The sequence below is a fragment of the Carassius carassius genome, chromosome 6 (assembly GCF_963082965.1).
Source record: "Carassius carassius chromosome 6, fCarCar2.1, whole genome shotgun sequence".
In the NCBI taxonomy this organism is placed as follows: domain Eukaryota; kingdom Metazoa; phylum Chordata; class Actinopteri; order Cypriniformes; family Cyprinidae; genus Carassius; species Carassius carassius.
Genome location: NC_081760.1, coordinates 28,588,972 through 28,608,962, shown reverse-complemented (window position 1 = coordinate 28,608,962; position 19,991 = coordinate 28,588,972). Strand labels below are relative to the sequence as shown.

Genomic DNA, 19,991 nt, shown 5'->3' with positions numbered 1-19,991 from the left:
TCTATGTAGTAAACAAACCTATTCATTCATTTACACAGAGACGCGTAGAAGAAGCAGGATTCATATTTCAACCAACTTTTGCCGCTTAACATATACAGACAGGGGCGAGGCAACATAAGGGCCAGGGTGGCACTGGCTCACTCAAACTGACGGCTGGCCCACCCAAACAGAACAGACAAAAAAAAAAAAAAGAAATGTGGGAAAGCGGAAAAAAATCATGCATATGTGACATACTAAACACTTAAACACGTACATGAAGTTTCATAAAAAAAATAACTACTGTAGAGCGAAAACCTTTTCATATAATTGCCTTACTGCAACAGCCAATCAATAAGCTTAGTACTGTTTAGCCAATCGCGTATTGTTGGGGGGTGGGAAGATGAGTTTACGTCTGCTAGTGAAGTAAACTTTTAACACGCATGACACAAGACGAGCATCTCGAAACAGACATCTTTAATTAAATATATATATATATAAAACAAGAACATAACCTGAAACATCAACATCAACCTGGGCTAATCGTCGAGATAAGCAACATACCAGCTGATTTATCCACACTTTATGAACCACCTGCTCTGCCTTATTTACGGAGTAATATTGCATTTACGCCAGTTTTCGCGAAAAATAAACTGCAAGTCTAGTCTTTTGCTGCTAAGTGGTACACAAAGTTTTGACGTGTCCCCCACACTTTTAATATCATGGAAATTCGTCCCCCGCACATTTTCAGAAGGCGATATGAACATCACGGAGAGCTAAGCTCTCCTGCAATGTGTGTTTCATTCATACTCGAAGCTGGAGCGCGCTCTCGCGCTGAAAGTCATAACAGGAAACTCCTAATATGGACAACAGCGTCCAGCTATCGCTTTATGAAAACAGTTGTTTTCACAGAAAAACAGACACTTTTGGAAACACGAAGACATTTAACATACGACTGCAACAATATATGGTTTTTCAACTCATCTCCAGCAGGTGATAAAGTATATGAACAATGCAGTGCTAATTGACATAGCATTTATTACAGTATAGAAACTATTATAACTTATGTGAAAAAAGTGTTTGTAGTATATAAAAAAAATCATTATTATTTGTTATTGTCCAGTAGTTATAGATTTCTAAGCCAATTATCAATGTGCATATCCACTACCTGTCAAGTCTCTTCTGTTCACCAAGCCTGTATTTATTTGATCAAAAGTACAGCTAAACAGTAAAATTGTGAAATATTTTTACTAGACTATTTAAAAAAAACTGTTTTCTATTTGAATATATTTCAAAATGTAATTTATTGAGATTTCAAAGCTGATTTATTTTACCATCATTACTCCAGTCACACGATCCTTCAGAAATAATTCTGATATTCTGATTTGCTACTCAAAAAAATAAAATAATAATAATGATAATGTTGAAAACAGCTGGGTAGATTTTTTTTTCAGGTTTCTTTGATGAATAGAAAGTTCAGAAGAACGGCATTTATCTGAAATATAATAATTTTGTAAAATGATGTCTTTATGATCACATTTGATCAATTTAAAGAATCCTTCCTAAATAATAGTATTCATTTCTATAATTTCTTTTCCATAAAATATAAATTATGCTGACTCTAAGATTTTGAATGATACACTGTATAATGTTGCAAAGTCTTTTTATTTCACATAAATGCTGATCTTTGGATCCTTCTATTCATCAAAGTACACTGAAAAAAATGTACTCAAACTGTTTTAAATATTGGTAATCAGCATATTAGAATGATTTGATTTCTGAAGGATGTGACACAGAAAACTGGAGTAATGATGCTGAAAATTCACCTTTGATCACAGGAAAAATGGTAAAATATATTCGAATAGAAAAGTTATTTTAAATAGTAAAAATATTTCACAATATTACCTTTTTTTTAGATGTACTTTGGATCAAATAAATGCAGGCTTGGTGAGCAGATGAGACTGCTATAAAAACATTAAAAATCTTACTCTTCAAAAACTGTTTACTGGTAGGCTATATAGATTACAGAAATGTTATATTGTAATGTTTTATATATATATGTAATTTCTGTCCCCCTCACGTTTGAAAAGATGGTTACGCCCCTGAATGTAAGCAACATCTGATCGCTCTCAAAGTATAATGCTGTCAGAAATTTGGCCTTGGCACAGTAAGTTAGTGAACCAGGTTATTCCAGTTTAAAATGAAAACAAATTACTGAACACTGATGTCTTGCTACAGTGGTCATATAGCAGTACAATATCTATATTTGTCTTCCTTGTAGCTGCTTGTAAATGTATTTTGTTGTATATTCATGAATTTGTTGGCTAACAATCAATCACATTTAACTTATCTGAACTGTATAGTGATTTTATCCTATATTGTAAAATTTGTGTAATTTGAGAGTAGTCATTCAGGTCCACCCTATTCCACCAAGGTCCACTCAGTTTAAAATTTCTGACCTCGCCACTGTATACAGATACTGGTCCATATGGAGATTTGATTTGATTAATTAATGCTAACTTGCACAAATTCCATTACTGTCCATATTAAAATGTAAGTTTCATTTTCATGACTGGATTTTTAGATTCCTTCCGCGTTTTCTGCTTCGCGGAAATCATAGCGCTGTATGCGTCAAGAACCGGGTTGACCGGGTACTCGGTACCACCAGTACTTAAAGAAACTTGGTACCGTGACATTTTAATTTTTTTATTACCAACTTGGTACCGAAGTACCGGGTCTTTTGACAACACTAGTAGGGAAAATACAGTTAGCGCACTGTTCAGTACCACGGTTTTTTTAGCTTGGTTCTGGTGGCTTGGCTTGGTTTTTTTGCGATTTAAAAAGTAATTTTTTAAAGCAAATCTACAAAAAAAAAACCACTCCTGTACACTGGAGAAAAACATGGATTATCATGTGTCTACTTCAATTTTCTGTTAAGCGAAGTATTATTATTCCTATTTTTACCCAAAATAGGATGGATTGGGCATTATTTAGCGCTATAAACACATGTAATGTCTGATTCATTTGTACTGGAAGCCAAAGGGCACCGTCATGCAGAAACTCCACACATGCGTCACAGAAGTAATAGAACTTATGATGCACCAGAAATCCCTAGTATAAACAAAGGCATCCAGCCATCACTGTGAATGAATAAAAAGATGAAACATTTTAAATGGTGAAACATGAAGACCGTAAACACTTGATTGTGACAGTGTATAGTTTATCTGTTCTTTAAAGCATCTCGTTTTTTTTTTTTCATAATTAAGTATATTTATAATCCACTGCTAATCAACATATTTTATGTCTGATTCTGTGACGTGAAGTCACATCAGATCACAAAAGGCAGCATTTGACTGATGTTGTGGAGTAAAACATGTCATAATGTTCTCTTTTGACACCAGGTTTAGAAACGCTTCTCATTGCAAGTCATCACAACGGAGGTTTCGCTTTAGGCATTTTAATTTAAGCACGTTTAATGTAGCTAGCTAATGGTTGGCTACCTGCTGATATCAGAGCAAGTGTAACAGCTGCATTCATGCGCTTCTTGGATGCTTTCAATTCCCAAGTTGTGCTGAATATATAAACGGCAGGGACACTAAAGTTACTATAAAGATGTTATGGATTTGTATTAACAGAGCTTTTCAACTTGAGTTCACGTGAATTTTCTCAGTCAGGAAATAATTTTTCAGATAGTTCTGACACCACATGAATGCAATATAATTTAGCTAGCGAATCACGTGCGGTGAAGATCCTTCTTGCACTCGTATCGGAGCACAAGAGGGCGTTCTGATTCAGTCTGGTACATAACGGTCATAACGGTTTCAGTACCCAACCCTAGATAAAAAGTTGCTATTACCTTCGTAAGTTTTTTATTTTTTGTCCCGTGGCGGAAACAAGCTTCCTTAGACATTTTTTATAGATTTTTATCTGTTATTTAGCAGCCCTATTCTTTTCCATCTTTTCTCTTCTTGCAGCATGTCAGTAGAAAATACTTAGTTGCTCAATAATATTTAAATTGCCCTCTGCCTGAGAACCTACACTGGGGCCAATTACAAGAGAGCAGCTCCACGTGTCTGCACTCTCTCTCTCTCTCTCTCACACACACACATACACAGTCTGGCTCTCTTGAAAACCTTTGTTCATAGAGTACTGAATAACACAGCACACCCTCTGTTGCTCCTCATGCCATAACACACACACACACACACACACACACACACACACACACACACGCACACACACACACACACACTCACAAAGTGAGGCCAGTGGGACAGTTATTGCCTCGCCAGTGCGCCATCAGGGATACTCATATCGGTGATGTGCTTTGTTTCCATGGTAGCCTCTCTGTCTCTCCTCCAGCCAAACCCCCACCACCCTGAAAAAAGCTGCTTTGTGGAAGAAGAAATCAAGAAAAAGTGGGACAGTTTAAAAGAAAAAAAGTAGGTATAGTGAAAAATATGTAAGTGATGCTTTATAGCACCAAAGTATGCATCTCTTTTCAAGAATGTCTGTGTTTTTCAGACTGCCATACACACACACACACACACACACACACACACACACACACACACACTGAATCATGCACAGGTGCACACTCTCATCTATTTATTCACACACACTCCAGACTTAATACTGAACACACACTCCCATTTGAAGTCAGCAGCAGGTGTTTTACTCATTATTGAATATGAAAAGATATTCATGGTGTGTCCACTTGAATGGGTTTTTGTGTATTTTTGAGAATATATTATGAGGTTACTGTCTGTACTTCTGGTTTTCTTTGAAAGCATCTGGAAAAAACAAACTCCTTCCTGTTCTTCTCTGAAATGTTTTATTGTTGTCCTCTGCTTTGTCTTTCTGTAAGGATGGTTGTATAACATGTGCAAACATTAAGGATTTACAATTACCCCCCTGCCCCCCACCAGGTCTTTCTTGCCCTGCCACAAAAAAATTGACAGTTTTACAATGCATTTTTATGTTTGCTAATATATTAATCATTTATATATTTCATTTAATGTTAAGTTTACAAAAAAGGCTTTTACCAGTCACAGTAGTAGCGCAAATATATAATATGTTATTATAATATGTTTTTCATTTAATATTAGGTTTCTGTACAACATAATTTGGTGTTCATTTGCAATTAAGCCTTGATTTTAACTTTTGCTGGACAGTGATGGTCTCCGAGAATCTCTCCATGATAATGCAGCATTGGCCCCATAGGGTAGATCCCAGTCTGTCAACTGACCTGAAACACATTCACACCGGCTCTAGGCCAGCAGTCCATCTTTATTGTTCTGCTCTGTATAAACATATAACAAATAATTTTTCTCAATATATACAGAGATGTTTATGGAGACATATAGGGACTACATGTATAACAGAGAAAGACATTGTACACATGCACAGAGACACACACGCTCTAGTATCAAAGCACCTCCTGGCGGGGACAATGCAGCCGTGGAGACCAGACCATCTGGCTGGCGAGCTGAGGAGGACACCCTCCTTTCTTTCTATCCCCCTTTGCCCCTGGCCTAAATGGCACCAAGTCAAAGCCACCCTGTCCCACCCTGAGAGGGCAAACCCAGACACCACTTTTAAATAAGCCCCATCTGCAGTTTAATAAAGCCAACTTTAAGATGATAGTTAAAAGTGAGGTGGACTTCAGTCAAAAGACTTTATGATGGTTGTGAAAAGACATCTCTGTATGACAGGTAGACTATAGGGAGTTGAGAATAAGAAGACTTTGTGATGTCTTCCACAGGCATAGTGTTTTAAAGGTGGAGCAAACATTGTTTTTCTTTTCAATTAATTAACACAGTGGCGCATTACATGAAAGTAATTTGGATACATTTTCTTTTTTATTTCATGTTGACCTACTTTAGTTCATCTTTGAAACATAAATGAAGATATTTTTAATGAAATATGAGAGGTTTCTGTACCTCAATCGAAAGTCTGGGTAACGTATTAATGTTTAACAAATCCATATGAATCTAGCAGTTTAATCGAAGTCTTGTGTAGAGGTAAGGTTGATGATCAGATTTAGTTAGTAGTTTTATTGATATACAAACACACACACACACACACACACACACATACAAAGCAAATCAAACCATTTGATTCAGACACCTCTATAAGATTGTTTTATCTTAAGTTTTGGTTAAAGCGCACCTTTGTAATGAATTTAATAATTTTTGTTATAAAATAACAATTCAGGTTAGCTCAACTATTGAATCAACTACTATACAACTTGTCAGTTTGTGTGTCTCCTAAAAACTGAACCCATGACCTTGATGCTGCTACTGCTGGCCTTTACCAGCAACTACGCAGAAATGTGCTTGCTTGCTTACCTGTGTAGCCATGATAGTAGCAGTGTCAGAGATGATCCTTGTCTTAATATTGTCTGTTATAGTCCTGTGTGTTTTAATAAATGCTGTGATGCACATATCCAGAGCACATGACCTTCAATAATGGCCATATTTAGACAAGACCTTAAAAAAAACTACAAAGATAGCAATCCTGTTTGAATCAGTACTTTAAATGACATGTATGCTCTATTAATAATTGTAACAGAGATGTCATTTAAACAGCTAATCCTTTCCAAATAGATTTAGTATGTAAAGGCTTAAGTATCAGAGCTCATTTTTGGTTTTTAAAATAACTTGATCCTCTTTTTGCTCTTAATGCATTTCTGCATCAACAATATTGGCTTACTGTCATTTCTTTCCCCCCTTTTCCATTCCTATCACTTTTTTTACTCCTCTGTGTCTCTCTCTCTCACCCTCTTCTCCTTGTTTTATTACTTTCCTCCTGCTTTGAGCCTGATCTCAGTGAGAGGGGAGAGATGGAGAGAGAAAGGGAGGTGGTGGAGAGAGGAAAAGGACAGGCAAATGGCTGGATTGATTTACAGAGGACTAAGGACAGCAGGCGCAAGCCCCTCCTCTCCTCCCTTCCTTTCTTCCTCCGCCTATCCACATTCTCTCTCTCTCTCTCTCTCTCTCTTTCTCACTCACTATGGTATGGCTCCAAGAACAGGAAGCAGTGGAACACTAAAAATAGAGAAAGAGAGACAGACGGCGAAAAGAGCATTTGGAGAGAGGGAGGGATGGTGAAAGTAGGGATGGAAAGATATAAGCAGAAAAATACTTTGCATAAACATATGGGTAATTGGTAAGAATGAGGGAGGGACAGAAAATAATGTAATAAAGTGGTCAACAAGATAACTGTAAAGCAAGTTTTCATTTCCTGCTGACATATGATGAAGGTAAACGACATGAGGGGGCGACAGAGAAATAAAGAGAGGTCTGTCGCCCTCCTCCCATCACTGGCGCCAAGTCCAAAGCCAAATATTCCTCGAGTAAGACCTTCTTTTGAATAAGTACTTACTTTGCGACTATTACAAAAGTATGTTCTATGTAGTATGAATGTGTGTAGTGTGAATTTAATCTCGACGTATTACATTTGTCATGTTGTCACTGTCATGTGACCTACCCGCGTCAGTTGAATCGATTCACTGACGTTCACAACCCCTCTCTGGAGGCATTATTATGGCGTTATTTTACTGACAAAGCAGTTGGTCATCAGAGTACTTTTTACCTGCTGTTTTATGAATACTGTGAATTTGGACATACTGGTCTTTTCACATTGCCTACTATTCATACTCTTTCTATACAGTAGATGAATGTTTATTTGAATGGAGACACTGCTAAATTTGGACTCAGAATGGCTGCAAATTCTAAAAAGTGCCATTTGGGCCGGGTATTTTGTGTGGAGTTTAAACTGTAGCATCAATGCTAATTATTCATAAGGCACTAACAATTCCATTAGCATATAGCTATAGAGACCACTCAGACATGCTTATACGCAAACACATACTTCCTGAATTCAAATTTGTCAGGTGTCTGAAATTAGGTGTTTTTCTGCTATAATCCCATAGTTGAGTGAGTAGTGCTTGGCTAGTGTGGATGAGTGCATCATGAATAGCTTCTTCTCAATCATTAACATCGTTTACACATGGCACCTGAGGGTGTTTTGGCTAAACTAAGGAAAATCCACACGTTACCTTTTTATTTCCTTGATCCACTGTTGGCTGTCAGTAAAAAGCTGAAGGTTGAAACTTAAGCAATATCAATGTCTAATGTTTTTTTTTTTTGTCTTCAGGAATGTTGAGTTATCATGTTGTGTGAGATTATCTTTGATTTATCCAGTCAATAAAAGTGTTTTGAAATCTGCACTCAGTGGATTATGTTTCTCTACCCATCGGATCGTAAAATGTCATGTGGCAGATGTAGAACTGATCCAGGTAAAAAAGTATAATATGAAATTCAATGAATGGCTTTAACATGTTTAAAAACCCCTTTACAGTATTTGTTCCGTTCAAATGAACAGCAGGTATTTCTTATTGTTCTTAATTTTGAGATTAGCCTTTGGTTAGCACAGGGTCTCCCAACGCTGTTCCTAGATGTACACAAACACAACACTTTTTCAAACTCTTCCTAATTGAATACACCTGATTCAACTCATCTCGTTAGTAGAGAATCCAAAACCCCAAAAATGAATTGGATGGATAAAGGAGACATCCAAAATGTGTACTGTTGGTGTACCTCCAGGAACAAGGTTGGGAAACTCTGGGTTAGCAAGCTAACAGCATAGTCTGCCAGCGTAGTATATTGCTAAAAGCTTAAGAATACCATTTTTAGCTAGTGTTTGATCAGACATTGAGGCTTTGTGTGGATGTTTTTCTGTGGATGTTGTTCAAGCCTTTAGTTTGATGTGAATGGCAACAAAGTTGTGATACAAGCACTTTTTTTGACAAACATTTTTTTTTTTAACTTTTCACTGATTTTTAAAAAAAAAAAATTATGTTTTGTCTGCTGAATGAAAGTTGCACAAGGAATCAACTTTCAATAATCTGCATTTGTCTGTATATCTGCACATGTATTGTGTGTGTGTGTGTGTGTGTGTGTGTGTGTATATATATATATAGAACAACAACAACAACACCCGGACTCTGTTTTAATCATTCTTGGGGACTTTAATAAAGCCAATCTCTCCCGTGAACTGCCAAAATACAGACAGCATGTTACCTGTCCCACCAGAGACAGTAATATACTGGATCACTGTTACACCACAATAAAGGATGCATATCACTCTGTTCCACGAGCCGCTTTGGGACGTTCTGATCACTGCCTGGTTCATCTCATACCGACCTACAAGCAGAAACTTAAATCTGCTAAACCTGTAGTAAAGACTGTGAAGAGATGGACCAGCGAAACAGAGCAGGATTTACAATCTTGTTTTGACATCACAGACTGGAGCGTTTTTGAAGCTGCTACCACCGATCTGGACGAACTCACAGAGACTGTAACATCCTATATTAGTTTCTGTGAGGATATATGCATTCCTACCAGGACTTATTTAACATTCAACAATGATAAGCCATGGTTTACAGTAAAACTCAGACACCTTCGTCAGGCCAAAGAGGATGCCTACAGAAATGGGGACAGGGTCTTGTACAATCAGGCCAGGAACACACTGAACAAAGAGATTAGAGCGGCTAAAAAGACCTACGCTAAAAAGTTGGAAGACCAGTTTACTTCCAACGATTCTACTTCAGTTTGGAGAGGACTGAGAGCCATCACAAACTACAAGACACCATCCCCTTGCACTGAGGCTAATCAACGACTTGCTAACGACCTGAATGAGTTTTATTGTAGATTTGAAACCCCCAACACCCACTCTGACCATCTCCCTACACAACCATTAACACCTCCTGCAATCCCCCTCTCCATACCTCCTGCTCTTCAAATCTGTGTAGATGATGTGCGCCAGGTCTTCAAGAAAAACAAAAGAAGAAAAGCACCAGGCCCAGATGGCGTTACACCAGCCTGCCTGAAAATCTGTGCTGACCAGCTGGCCCCCATCTTTTCACAGATCTTCAACAGATCTCTGGAGTTGTGTGAAGTGCCTTCCTGCTTCAAACGCTCCACCATAATCCCCATTCCAAAGAAACCCAAGATAACAGGACTTAACGACTACAGACCTGTGGCTCTAACGTCTGTCGTCATGAAGTCGTTTGAAAAACTGGTTCTGGCTTATCTGAAGGACATCACTGGACCCTTACTGGACCCCCTGCAGTTTGCGTACCGAGCAAACAGGTCCGTGGATGATGCAATCAACATGGCATTGCACTTCATCCTGCAACATCTGGACAAAACAGGGACTTATGTGAGGATCCTGTTTGTGGACTTTAGTTCGGCTTTCAACACCATCATCCCAACAACCCTCCAGACCAAACTGACCCAGCTCTCTGTTCCTAGCTCTATCTGTCAGTGGATCACCAGCTTTCTGACAGATAGGCAACAGTTAGTGAGACTGGGGAAATTCATGTCAAACAGCTGCTCCACCAACACTGGTGCCCCTCAGGGATGTGTTCTCTCCCCTCTGCTCTTCTCCCTGTACACCAACGACTGCACCTCTAAAGACCCCTCTGTCAAGCTCCTGAAGTTTGCAGACGACACTACAGTCATCGGCCTCATCCAGGACGGTGACGAGTCTGCTTACAGACAGGAGGTTGAGCAGCTGGCTGTCTGGTGCAGTCTTAACAACCTGGAGCTGAACACGCTCAAAACAGTGGAGATGACTGTGGACTTTAGGAGAAACCCCCCTGCACTTTCCCCACTCACCATCATGAACAGCACTGTGGCTGCAGTGGAGTCATTCAGATTCCTGGGAACCACCATCTCTCAGGACCTGAAGTGGGACAATCACATTGGCTCCATTGTGAAAAAAGCCCAACAAAGGTTGTACTTCCTTCGCCAGCTGAGGAAGTTTAACCTGCCACAGGAGCTGCTGAAACAGTTCTACTCAGCCGTCATTGAGTCAGTTCTGTGTACTTCAATTACTGACTGGTTTGGTTCAGCTACAAAATCAGATATCAGAAGACTACAGAGAACTGTTCGGACTGCTGAAAGGATTATTGGTGCTCCTCTGCCCACCCTCCAAGAACTGTACACATCCAGAGTGAGGAAAAGGACTCAGAAAATCACTCTGGATCCCTCACATCCAAGTCACCCCATCTTTGAACTTTTGCCATCTGGCCGGCGCCTCAGAGCCGCAAATACAAGAACAGCAAGGCACAAGAATAGTTTCTTCCCCCAGGCAATCTACCTCATGAACAGTTAAATGTTTCCCACTTAAACTTATGCTTATGCAAAAATGTGCAATATCCTTATATTTATTTGTTACCCCTCCATCCTAGAACATTCCTGCATCTCACTCAATCCTATTCCATTATCATCTATAGCACAATTGTTTATACACTTATTTATTTGCCAATTTGTAATTCTCCTGTAAATTTTTTTTTTTTTTTTTTTGTCTGTGTGTTGTTGTCTCTGTTTACTGGAAGCTTATGTCACTAAAACAAATTCCTTGTATGCGCAAGCATACTTGGCAATAAAGCTCTTTCTGATTCTGATTCTGATATATGAGACATACTTAACAAGTCAAACTAGTTACCATCAAACTAGGGTTGGGTATCGAGAACCCGTCCCATTTCAGAACCGGTTCCAAATTTCCCATAAGCAGGTTTTTGATAAGACATGCACATTTCGATTCCACTTAACGATTCCCACGTTTGCATTTTAATTAGATTTTCAATAATTTAAGCACAAGAAGGGAATGAACTTGCACACTGTTTTGTGTGCCATGAGCACAGAAGAACCGCACTGCATCCAAAATTGCATACTTCCCTTCTCTGAACAGTATATGAGACGAATTTGAATTCATAGTTTTCGGATAACTGTAGGCAAAAAGTACCCAGATGTAGGGCTGCACGATTAATCGAATGCGATTTATCATGTGCATCTTGTCAGTAAAGCCGGTTCTGTAATCAGTAGTAAAACTCCATCACCTCAGCTGCTCAGATGGAGCAGCATTTACTACACAGAGCCGGAGATCACTGACAAGTTACGGAAAGAAATCGTGGACGATATAATCATACGATTATAAAATCATTCGCAATAATGACAGTTGTTTGCGTAGCTTCTCAGTGAACTACAGCTCTATGTAGTAAATGCTGTTCCATCTGAAAGCATGTGAAAATACCACATTGAATAACATGTTTTTGCTCAACTCACTTCATAACGTCAGTCGAGTGTTTGAAATAAATCCTTCTGTGAGAGGATGTGGCTTCTTACACAGAATAAGGCACGCAATATTTCATAGTATTCTAAACAGTGATAAATAGTCTATGTTGATTAGCATTGCATTATTATATACTTTATTATAATGAAAATTATAAGACAAACTCAGATAAACCATATATTGTCATAGTCATGTGTTTATAAGTCATGTTATATCAATAAAAGGAGTTAAATCTTCTGTTTATTCAGCTACAGTGACCGGCATTTCCTGGGTTTCTTTTTTGAGGCTTATTTGGACTTTCTGCATGAGAGCGCCCTCTGAAGAGTGTTAACTTTGATAAAGAATATCTCGTTGGGTTTGAGACTTTAGTCTTTGCAACTTTACAGATCTTCTACATGCCCCAAGAGCTTGTAACACTCAAAGATAATGGAAAAATAGAAATCGCATCATATGAACCCTTTATAACCATATAGGCAAATGTTCCTCTTGTAGGTCTAAGTGTTCTGTAGGCTGCTGATATTTGCTCATGTTATTCACCTGCAAGAAAATACTTTGTAAAAAGAAAGAATAAATATGTTTGAGACATTTTTATCAGATTTTTTTATCTTATTGGAAACAAAACTAGGAATCGATAAGAATCGGAATGCATAAAATTCAAATGATACCCAAGCCTATGTCAAACCTATGAATGCATGACTCGAAGTTAAGAATGTGCCAAATGAAGTCAGTGGGAGGAGCTTAGCCTGAAGAGCGTGTGAGTAATGTACAGATGATTATGAGCAGTTTATTGTGACAAGCTGCTCTTTGTCTTCCTTCCCTCATTCTCCATGCTTCCTGTTCTCTCCCTTCCGTTTCTCGACTGTCTCTTTCTCTCTCTCTCTCTCTCTCTCTCTCTCTCTCTCTCTCTCTCTCTGGTTGAGGTGCAGTAATTGTCTCTGCTGGCAGGGTTGCTGAAGGCTTTATTGGATTGGAGTAGGATTTCAGGGACTGTGTTTAACATGCACCCAGGCGCTACAGTGCACACACACTCACACACACACACACATTCACTCAGCCAGTGTTTAAACAGGGTGCTATTAACAGTGAGGGAGGGAGACGTCGAGTGAGAGAGAGCGAGTATTTAGCAGCATTTAGGAGGAAGGCGGTGTTGCTCAACGAGCGGAAGCCTCGTGTGCTGACTCTCCATGCCCCCTCTTTCTCCTCTCTCCTTTCTTCTGTTTCTGCTCTCTCCTGTCCTCCCCCTCCTGTCTTCCTTCTCTCTATCGCTCTCTCTTCTTCATCTCCCTCATTAATATCTTATTATATTAGTGTTAGCCAGTGGGTGCTCCTTCCATCTTCACACATACTGCCACCAGAAAAACACTGTACTGGGCTGAGAGTTATTTATAAACCTCTGTATCCCCCAGACAGGAACTCACGAGGGAGAGAGTGAGGTAGAACAGATAGAAAGAGAGAAAGGAGGGGTGAGGTAATACATTTTTTCCAGCTAACCACAACATTCCAAAATTTCTCTACAACTTGATTCAAGCGTGAACAACATGTATTGATGATCAACAGCTTGCAACAAGCTAAAAATGACTAATTTGGTTTTAATACAGATGTGTGTGTGTTGTGTGCATTTAATTACGCACAGTCCTGCTCATATGTTTATATATCCATTGCATAATCTGTCAGATGTTTAGCAATTTAAAACAAATAAGAGTGGTCATAAAAACTGCATTTTTTTAGTATTGCCCCGAGGAACATATGTACTTCTAAACAAGAATATATGTGTCTGTGAAATAAGTATATTATTCTTGTTTAGCAGTACGTACACTTGGTTCTTAAAGGGATAGATCACGTAAAAATTAACCATTTTTTTGCTCCTATTTGAGCAAGGTTTTCCAAACGTTAATGACTTTTAATTGTGTGTCTGTGTGTGTAACACAAAAGGAGAAATTTTAAATAATGTGCTGGTCACTCTTTTCCTGGCTTTATGTGGACTGGAGCTTTAAAATGTCAAAAATGACAACTACTGTTCAAGTCTTCTGAAGTAATACAATAGCTTTGTATTACCAAAATTTGGTTAGTGAATTGAACGGGAGAGTTGAATCAGTCCAATTCTTTATTGAATCATTCAGACCAGTTTTATAATCTGGATGAGCCTTTTATCGCAGATCTAACTCAGAGTAATTCGTTGACTATTTCAGGCATCCTCTCTCTCTCTCTCTCTCTCTCTCTCTCTCTCTCTCTCTCTCTCTCTCTCTCTCTCTCTCTCTCTCTCTCTTAAAATTAATATTAAAAACACTGAGCAGCTTTTCTAGCCAGGACAATCCAGGGTCTAGTACACAGTCACAAAGAGTAGAAGCTCAAGGATCAACAGGCAATATTAAGAACCTTGGGTATGTAAACTCCTGAACAGGATAATTTCATTTACAATTTTGTTTTAACCGAATATATGTAAATTTATGCAATGCAAATAGCTTCCTGGGGATTGTAATAAATAAAAAATAAAATGCCAATTTTATGAATGTATTAATTTATTCTGCAAAAGTGTAAACTTGTGAGTAACTGTCTGTATCATAGGATGTTTCTTTCACTTCTAAAATTAAAGGGTCATGCACTCATGCACTCATACACACATACACAAACCACATTTTTCAGTACTCTGTACAGTATTTACTATAGAGAGGGTGTGTGTAAGTGCCTGTTTTGTGTGTTTAGCTGTGTTATCTGTTGTGTGTCAAAGGTCGGTCTGCCTTTATTGCACTATGCATATTCAAGAGCTTATTTAATGATGTGAATTAAACACATACACACACATCCACTTAGACACACTCAACACATGCATGCATTTCATGGCCATCTTTTGTTGTCTAATTGTACATATCTCATTGTCTGTGTCTATGTTTAGTTCATAGAATTGGAATCCATTGTCTTAATAAAAAAAGCACCTTTTTCAGTGAGTGTAATTTTTAAATGTTTTTGAAAGAAACATTTTAAGCTCACCAAGGGTTCATTTATTTAGTCAAAAATAAAAATTAAAGTTATATTGAAAAATATCAAGATTTTGAATGATTTTTTTAATATATTATTTAAAATATAATTTATTCCTGTAATGGCAAAATTGAATTTTCAGCATCATTACTTCTGTCTTCAGTGTCCCAGAATACAGCAGAAATCATTCTAATAGGCTGCTTCTCAAGAAACATTTCTTATTATCATAGTTTTTGAAAACCAGTTGTGGTGCTTCATATTTTTGAGGATTTTTTTTTTCAGGTTTCTTTGATGAAAAGAAATCTCAAAAGAACTGTATTAAGTTGAAATAACAATTTAAGTTACAATTCTGAACTATTTAGTTGCTGAATAAAAGTATTAATTTATCATTTAAAAAAATTTTAACTGACCCCACATTTTTGAACAGTGTTGTATCAGTCAGTAATATTGGATATTTAATTGAGCATGATTATTTTCGTCTATCTAGATTGCCTTATGCTGGATTTTATTAATAAATACCACCTCTTCTTTTTGTCCTAAGCTTCTGCAACAAGCATCAGGACATTGTCATTAATTTGTCACACTTTGTAGCGCCACCCACAGTAAAATTGTATTGGTCCAGACATTTTTTCTTCACATTGTACAGTACAATGTCAAACATAATCTGATTGGTTGTGATTATGCCATGCTGCACAACAATTTTTGCAGTCTATTTGGACCGACAAATGGCTTGTCGCTGAGACAATTTAGCCTTTTCTTACCTAGAAATGAGACATATCTTTGCTCATTTGCTCGGTGCACCCTGTAATAAATGCATGGTCATGTGTCAAGGTGAAATAATCAAGGTTGTTTTTTTTAGTTTTTTTTATGTTGTCCTTTTACAACACTGTCACAAGAGAAAGTCAGTAATGCAGGGTAAGTACTGCATACATTAACAAAGCAGAGTGCACAGATAATGATACCTAAAGAAAGGAGGATGCAATAGATGAGAGGAAAAAAAAGCATTGGGTTATTATAGAAGGGAAGAGAGTAAAGAAAACATAAGGGAGGGAGACCACTAGAGAGAAAGAGCGAGAGAGATTATTGGCAGAAGTGTCCAGTGCACTCAGCCCTGGAGCTGGGAGGAGGGGCTTCAGGATCACGAGGTTGCTATAACAACTGCACCTTGGTGGTTCTCTCCCCCCATCTCTCTCTCTCTCTCTCTCTCTCTCTCTCTCTCTAGTCACATGAAAGCATTACCGTCTGTCTGAAGAGCTCTTCTGTCTTTCCCTCCCTCCCTCTTGTATTTCTCTCCCTCCCTTTATCTGTGTGCTCTCCCACATGGTGACTGTGAAGAGAGCAGGAGAGGGAGTGTGTTTGCGTGAGCTACTGAACACTTTAATAGGCAGTGAAATTGAGAAAAACAAACATCAGCCCCCACGTAATCCCCCCCCCCCCCTGCTACACACACACGCGCAAACTTTCTCTCTCTTCCTGTCTCTACCTCTACTTCGTGTTTTCTTAACCCTGTCATGCTAGTTAAGCCTTGGGGGAGGTTTTCTCGCCGTTCTTATCCTATTACGGCGGTTTTGGGCCAAATGCTGCAGGCTAGATGGGTCTCTGTCTGCAGCTTATGGCGTCGCTAGTTAGGCCATCCGTACCGTACTACACTGCTCGACCCCAAACGTCAGTGAAGATGTCTGCTAGTGGGGGTTGGTGCTCAACATACCTAATTACACCTCAGTTAGCGTGCAGAGTCTTTGCAGGAAGAAGATCATTGTTGATGTCATTCATGTGCCATTCTGATAGGATTCATCACGCACGGACCAATAGTGTGCTGGAGTGGAGCGAGAAAATGCTTAGTGGGGTCATCAACAAATTTATTTATTAAAGTCATTGAGAGGATACATTCTTACCACGGAATATGTTTTTCAGTACTATTTTTAGTGGTCATTATGGGAAAAGAATTTAGAATGGAGTGACACAATAACCATAAAAACCACCTATAGTGAATAATAATATAACATTGATAATAAAAATGATTATATATTACATATACTTATTTCTTTTATATTATTACTAGGTTTTATTCAAATGGGTGCAAGAAAATACAATTTATGATGACAAAAACAACCATAAAAAACGTATATGTTAGTTGTAATATTAATATTTAATTAATATTTCATTTAATTAATAATGACAATATTATATAAAGAGATTCCTATTTCATTTGTATACAAATATAATATATTTATTTTTATTTGTATGTATTATTATACATTGATTTGCCACTGGTGTCATTTAAAACAAGTGCATGACACCCCAATCTACTGTGCTTTACAAGTGAAGGCGAATAACTTTGGTTACCTGTTCATATAGGCTTCGTAAATATTAGTGTACGAATGCAGCCGGTTTTGTGTGAGCCACATTGCTCTCGATTTCTGCCTTGATTTCTTTCTCTCTCTCTCTGTGTGTCTCTCTCCTCATCACTCACTCTCTCCATGTGAGTGACAGTCATCTTAATCGTCTTTATGGCATGATAAACTGCACGAATATTGACAGCCGTCATGACAACGGTTTCCTTGACAACCCCCTGAGCTGTTGCACACGACAGAGGTGTAATAATGAAAGATGCAACCCCACGCAGACCTACGGTTATCATGAATACGAGGGTCATATTTGAGCTTGCTACAGTGTAGCTTCAAGTACATGCTGCACAACTAATGTCTGTTAAGCATAGCCAGATGGTGTAAAAGTCTTAGAGAAGAAGTGGACCACTACAGAGCGTGCTTTGTACATGTATGCATATCTCATTTTATCATGCTTATCTCCTTCTTTTACATAAAGCTAGACATCTCACGATGATCTCACGGTTCTTCTGGTCATGTAGGGAGAGACAGACTGAGAGAAAGAGATAGAAGGAGGGAGGGGGACTAGACGTATTGCCTCGGAGAAGAGCTGGAGAGAAGATCCATGAATCTTGTTGTTTCGCATGTTTCAGTAGAGTGGTGTGTGTGTGTGTGTGTGTGTGTGTGAGAGAGAGAGAGAGAGAGAGAGAGAGATTTCTAACATGCACGCACACACAGACACACACTGAAGTCCACTGGGATAAGCATAAGGTGGGTGGGATCCTGCTGTTGTGTATGGGGAGAATTTTTTGCTAATGTTCTTCCAGTTTATCTACATCTCTGGATTTACGCACACATTTCACTTCTGTAATTAACACACCGTTAAATGTGTTCACTGTGAGAGTCATTAGCACAAGAAGAAAGATGTGGAGAGATGATGGGATATGCTTTTCACCTTCCTTTCTATCCTCACCTCTGAGGAGGCATCTATCACTCTTTCCCCCGTTAATATTTGCTGCTGTTCATTCTCCACCGCACTGCCTTGCAGTGTGAGAGGGAAGGGACCCTCTGCAAAGTGGCACAACTGAATGTTAAAAGAAAGATTTGTGGACTAACTGGAGGAAAACTTTAATTTAGACTGATTGCAGTTCTCTCATTTGTTGTTTATTGTGCCAATATGTAATGCTATTTAAGGCAATAATGACATTTTTAAGGTTTGTCTCCCATCCCTAACCTCTGTTGGCATGTACATGTGTGTTACTGTCTAGCATGCTTGTGTTGAGCAGCTTAGACACAGCTTAATGGCTGAGACAAATTAAGCAGAAGAGCATTGTGGGATAAAAGTGTGCCTATGTGTGAACTCTGAAATTCGTTTTGTTTTGCAACAGATTATCTCTCTCTTCTCTCTCTCTCTCTCTCTTTGTTATTGTGAAGTGATAGCTGTTGCTTGTAACCTTTTCCCTCTTATCAGAAATTGTCCGTGCAGTGAGAATTAATATTTTTGTCTATGTGTGCAGTGTACATATTACAAAACGAATGAGCCAGTGGGTTGAATGACTAGCTCACTATGAGGCCTTGCAAAATTAAGCTGGCTAAAGGTCGGGACACACCAAGCCCCAACAGTTTGCTGACGGCAAGCAACGGTCGGGCTAGTTTGTTTGGTGTTTTCCACTCGTCGGGCTCATGTCAGTTTGCCCGATTCAACATGTTGAATCTACGGTGGGGCCGTCGGTGAGAGTAAGAACTCTGATTGGATGTTCAGTTTGGTGAACGAATCCGTGCCGAGAATTAAAGTGAAAGTGATGAAAACAAGCATGCAAATGAAGGTGGTACAGACCGAAGACTGTTTAAAATGTTATGTGATCTTTCCCAATCATTCTAATATGCAAATGTATTCATAACAAAATGAGCCACTTAAAATTATTAAAGTAATCAACGTTACTGATATTCAAAATGGTATGCAAGCACCACTTTGTTTACGTTTAGTGTATCTGAGTTTATCTCGTATATCTTTGTTTACGGTTTCTCCTTTTGAATGACAAATATATATTATAAATATGTGCTGTTATGGACAGATAGTTCCTCTTACGCATGCACAGAACGCACATGTTAGTTTGCCGTCGGCTGTAGTCTGTGCGGTGTGTTAGAGCACAGCATTTTGGTGCGACGCTCCCGACGCAAGACGATAACACGTTGGCTTTCCTCACCGGTAGTTCTTTGAAGTCGACTTGGTGTGTCCCGGCCTTAAGAGTTTACAAGAACCTGATCTGACAGTCAGATAGAAAGTGTCTTTGAGTTTAAAATAGAGTTTTTAAAAATGTAACTTTTACCAAGCTCCTGGATGTGCACACATATCAAGAGAATATTATATATAATATTATTATTATTATTATTGTACACGTAACCACAATGACATTGATCATTAGCACACAAGTTTTGCTATTGTGAAGTGTTTTGATAGCGAAAATATATTACTTATGTACATTTTGTCATTCTGGACTAGAAACCACTCTGACGTGCTTCTGCTCTGAAATGTAAATACTTATTTGAATAAAACCATGTCTGACT

At 38.5% G+C, this 19,991-nt stretch overlaps 1 protein-coding gene across 1 annotated transcript in view; it reads left to right on the top strand.

Moving 5' to 3' along the window:
• maml3 (mastermind-like transcriptional coactivator 3) overlaps window positions 1-19,991 on the top strand; it is a 133,073-nt gene that overhangs the window by 60,143 nt on the left and 52,939 nt on the right. The window lies entirely within an intron of this gene.